Here is a 5281-nt window from a genome sequence, read left to right on the forward strand (position 1 = left end):
AATGCTTACTTTTATTTTGGGGGGGGGAGGGAGGTTATTTGATACATTTGGTACTTTGATACATTTGGCCTCTAATAATTTAATGATATTCTCTCTTTTGTTATTTGTATGTATATATCTTCTCTCTCTTACTACGTAGATTCATTTTATCCTTAGTAGTTTTGTTCATTAGCTTCTTTATCTTTGTTTTTGCTTATTAGCTTCTTTTTATATTTTAGTAGTTAATAAGCTTTAGTTTTCTTAATTCCACGGTTCTTTCCAAAGGTAGTTTTTGTGTGAACCGGGTGACTTGTCCCAACGATAGATGGCGTGACAACCTTCTTAAGGAAGTGAGTCCGTTTTTGTGTTTAGGTAATAATAGTAGTAGTAATGAATAAAAAATACCTAATTAAGTCATGCTCGAAGAGTCAAACATGCTTCAATTGGCACCAACACACTTAACTACGTGCTTATGGTTAGAAATAAGGTTTTTTCAAAGTAATATCTCTAGTTAGTGACTTTGTGACTCTTGTGTTGACTTTGGCAATCATCGAGTGATTTAATTGGACCATAGTGATCTTTAAACTTGAATGTAGTAATTGTGGTCCCTCGACTCTGTCCACTTTTACAATTCGGTTGCGTGAGGGGTGAGATGAATTGTTGCTAGTCCAAGTATCCGTGCGAAGGGTCTAGAACTTGCCCCGAATGTGTTTCAAGGCAAAATCCTAAGTTTTGCTTGGTTTGAGAAGTGATTGTTGGATCTCCTTGGCCCGTATGAGTTTTCTATTACCAACCAATGTCATTATCCCTAGTAAACCCCTTTGAGCCTCTACCCTTTCTCCTTTGATAACCATATTACAAGCCTTTACCCGTTTTGTCGTGACCCTCTCTTGGCACCCGAGCTTTCCTTAACACTCTTGTGAAATAAATGGCTTAAAACGTAAGTTTGGGGGAGATATGAGGAACTTGAAAAAGGTATCAAGGCACAAAAACAGAAAAGAAATGATCTCTATGAGAAGAGAAGGCAAGAAAAGAAAAGAACAAAAAGAAAAATGCAAAAAGTGAATAAGTGGAAGGGTTGAATGGATTCAAAAAGAGGTAATGATCCCAAACATGGAGAAATCAAAAAGGGAGAAAAAGAATGAAATGATCAAGAAAGAGTGATGCTAAGTCTCTCTAGTCCCCAATGAAAAGAAAGTGCCTCCAAGAATTGGCAAAGTGTGAGCCGAGAAATGAAAGATAGAGTGATTAAGGAAAGGTGTAACCACTTACCCATACTGTATCCTACCCTAACCAAAAACCTTCATTACATTCTGAAAGAAGTCATACTTGATTTCAAACAGAGTGAGCTTACATTAGTGGCGATCTACATAAGGGGCAAGCCTATGGTACTTGAAGTCGTACTTGTGACATTCTCTTGAGAGAGATGAGTGAACCTTTCATAAATCTTTGGATTAAGTACTAAATTTCTTAAGTGAGCTAGGCAAATGGAAAGTAGAGGAGGAAGAGCTTGGAGTCCACCATAACCTACATGATAGTGCAATAGACCTTGATGAGTAAAGTCAATGCTTGAAGCTCAAATGTCACATTAGAACTATATGTGCATGAATGTTTAACTTGTTGCCTTGTTGATAATACATGAGTTGTGTGGGTAATTGTTGGTCCCAACTGATGTGTGGATGTCTCACCTTTGACTTATTGAAATGACCCTTAACTTTTGGAGGTGGGAACAAATTTATTTGCTTGAGGACAAGCAAAGACTTAAGTTTGGGGGAGTTGATAAGTGGGGATTTTGACTGCTTATTAGCACCTTTTTGTTTTTGTTTTAGTCCGAAAGTATTGAATTGTGTTCCCAAAACTAATGAAATTGTGCAAATAGCAGGAATGCTGGAAGTTTAGTCTATCAAGATGAAATCTGACTCAAAAAGGAGTGTTTCGAAGCACAAGGCAATAAAGGGTGCAGAAGCACAAATGTACAGTCCGTGGAAGGAATTCTACGACCGCAGAAGAAATTACGGACCGCAGAATCCCATTTGCGGCCGCAAACCAAGAAGCAAAATTCAACAGAACTTTCAGCAATGTACGGACCGCACATGAATTGTGCGGTCGCAGAACCAGGCTTTTACCGACAAAGATGCAAAGTTCAGAGAATATGCAAGAAGACCAAGTCCTGAAGCCTTTGTGAAGTGCGGACCGCACAAGAATTATACGGCCGCAGTCTAGAAATGTGCGTCCGTAAAAACCTCCTTCCCACCAACTGAAGAAATCTGCGGACTACACATGGAATTGTGCAGCCACAGAACCTCCTGAAGGGCATTTTTGTCCGCGATTTTTGGCCCTGTATAAATAGATGAGTTTCACAAAATTAGGTCAAGTTTTGAACATACAAAGTTGTTGTAGCTATTTCTTTTAGCTATTTTAGGAAGTTTTAGCTTATTTGAGTATTTTAACATTATATTTCATCATTTTAATCTTCCATTATGAGTTTAATTAGCTTTTCTTCTTTATTTTCTACAAATTCCATTATGAGTGGCTAGATTATTACTAGGGTTGTGACCCAACCCTAGTGTGTAAACCTTGTGGGTAATTAATTTAGTGCTTGTTTATGATTGGGTATGGATTATTAAGCTTAGTTCATGCGTCAATTTTAGAATTAATGGTTGCAAATATTGATTCGTGCCTATTGACTTAGTTTCTACTTGAGAAAGAGAGATCTAGTATAGGACAACTTAGCTAACAAGGAATTGGGTTAATTGAAAGATTGATTAACCTAATTAAAAGGGTTTAAACTAGATATAGTAAGAACCCGACTTGAGCTCTTATCAACTGTTTTGGTTGATACCTATTTGGACTTGAGAAAGCCAAATTGGGTAAAATCACTCTCTGGCCGAGAGGTATTGAGTGGGTAATGTAGAGTTGAGATATATAATACACCCTAATCAACAAAACAAGCATTAACGTCTTTATCCCATTAGGCAAACACCTAGGTTATGATCACAATCCTAGGCTTTAAACCCATTTGGAAAAACCTCAAATTATTTATCTCTAATCTATTATCTTTAGCTTGCATTTATTAGAGTAGCAGTAGAAGTAGAAAACAAAACTTTGTTGTGGAAGTACAATTTAGGTTGTCCATTCACTTGCTTCAAATATATACTACTGACACCCCTTATAACTCCTAGTGGATTCGACTCCGACTCATAGTTGGATAATTATTATTGCATACGACCATGTCATATCTCTTATTGAGTGTGTTGTGGACGTCATCATACATCGACCAGCAGAACCATTACATTCAGTTCTATCTTCGTGGCCGTTCATGAAGTGGGGAATGAATATCGTCGGACCACTATCGTCGTCCCCTGGTAAGGTAAGGTTTCTTTTAATTTTAACTGACTATTTTTCTAAATGGGTTGAGCAGGTACTTATCAGAAGATCAGCGAACGTGAAATGGTGGATTTCTTATAGGAGAACATTATTTGCAGATTTGGAATATCAAAAGAGATAGCATGCGATAACGGGCCACAATTTATAGGCGCAAAGATCACAAAGTTCCTTGAAGATTTGAAAATCAAGAGAATCCCATATTCACCCTATCATCCAAGCAAAAATGGTCAAGCGGAATCAATGAACAACGTGATTATACAAAATCTAAAGAAGAGGTTGGAAGCGGCTAAAGGTAAATGGCCTAAAGAACTACCTGGAGAGCTATGGGCGTACCGAACAACGACCAAATCGAGCACAAGAGAAACTCCCTTTTTCCCTCGTGTATGGAGTAGAAGCCTTAATCCTGGTGGAAGTAGGAAAGCCTACCTTGAGACATTTCCAGGCAAGTAAAGAAACAAACAATGAAGTGATGTTAGTCAACTTTGAGCTACTCGATGAGCGCAGGGAATTGGCAAGTATAAGAATGGCAGCCCAGAAGCAGAGATTGAAAAGATATCATAATTGAAGAGCCAACCTCCGTTATTTTAAAGTGGGAGACTTGGTTCTAAGGAAAGTAACTCAAAACACCCGGGAACTCAATGCGGGAAAGCTAGGACAAACCTAGGAAGGCCCCTACCGGGTTTCAGCTGTCACCAGGAAAGGTTCGTACGAGTTGGAGAATCGGGATGGAGAAAAATTGCCAAGCAACTGAAATGTGGTACACCTCAAGAGATATTATTGTTGACAAACATCACATGTACTAAAAGTATGTGCTGCACTTTTTTTCCATTCGTCTAGTTTTTGTCCCAATTGGGTTTTTCTGGCAAGGTTTTTAATGAGGCAGCAACGGAGAGTATACTACGAATAAAATTTCAACAGCAACAATAAGACCTTTAATAGCAAGTCACACAAGCTAAGAACCACTCCAGAGCGGTTAGATAATCTTTGGCTCGATAGCAAAATTCCCACCGGGAAAGTGAGTTTTCTATCTAGCAAAGGTTACCCAATCGTTCACAAGTGCAAACCACTAGAGGATTGTTAGATAGTATGTTGCTCGATAGCATAAATTCCTAAGGGAAAGCGTAGTTTGTTACCGAGCTGAAGATTGTCTAGCAATTCATTAGTGGGGTCCTCGAAGGTGCAAAACTTCCAGTATTCCAATTTGCATTCTTCGCATTTGAACATTGGGGGGGGGATGATATGAGGATACGACAACAATGACTGCCACGTCGACCGAAACACGAAAATCGGGAACATAGTTGTATCATCGGGACCGGGGATTGCGCGACCAGCCCCGTAGAAACAAGCTGTACAAGTTAGCCACAAGAAATGGCAATTTCATTTAGCATAACAAATGCTTATGTACTTTTTGAAAAAGGAAGGAATAAAGTAAAGTCCTTTTATTTTCCATCTTGTTTCTTGTCTGACCGATGAATTGATTTTATCATTTGAAAGATAAACAAGTACTTCAAATGCTGGTGCCGTAATGAACAAAAGACTTCCTCTTCAAGAGCACCGTAAACATAAGAGGTCCCTCTCTTATAAAAACCCCCACAATAAATGGTTGATTTGGAAGCACTTGTGCCCAAAATCCAAATGCTTTTGGGGAAAAAATACATCCAAGGCCTTACATGATAAGACACAAACAGTAAAACTTGTGCAGAACACTTAAGCAAAAATGAATGCAAAGATTAAAACTTGAATAAATGTTCAAACTAAAGAAGGACTCATGAAATACTTGAGAAAAAAATGGATTTATTCACGATAAACGTGCCAAAGCGGCACAGATACAAAAGTTCAAAAAAGAAAGGAAAAGTTAAACTGCTGCATCTCCGGAACCCTGAGGAAGAGAAGTGTTCACACCCCCGGGGAAAGT

Source organism: Nicotiana tomentosiformis, chromosome 9, assembly GCF_000390325.3.
Source record: "Nicotiana tomentosiformis chromosome 9, ASM39032v3, whole genome shotgun sequence".
NCBI lineage: Eukaryota > Viridiplantae > Streptophyta > Magnoliopsida > Solanales > Solanaceae > Nicotiana > Nicotiana tomentosiformis.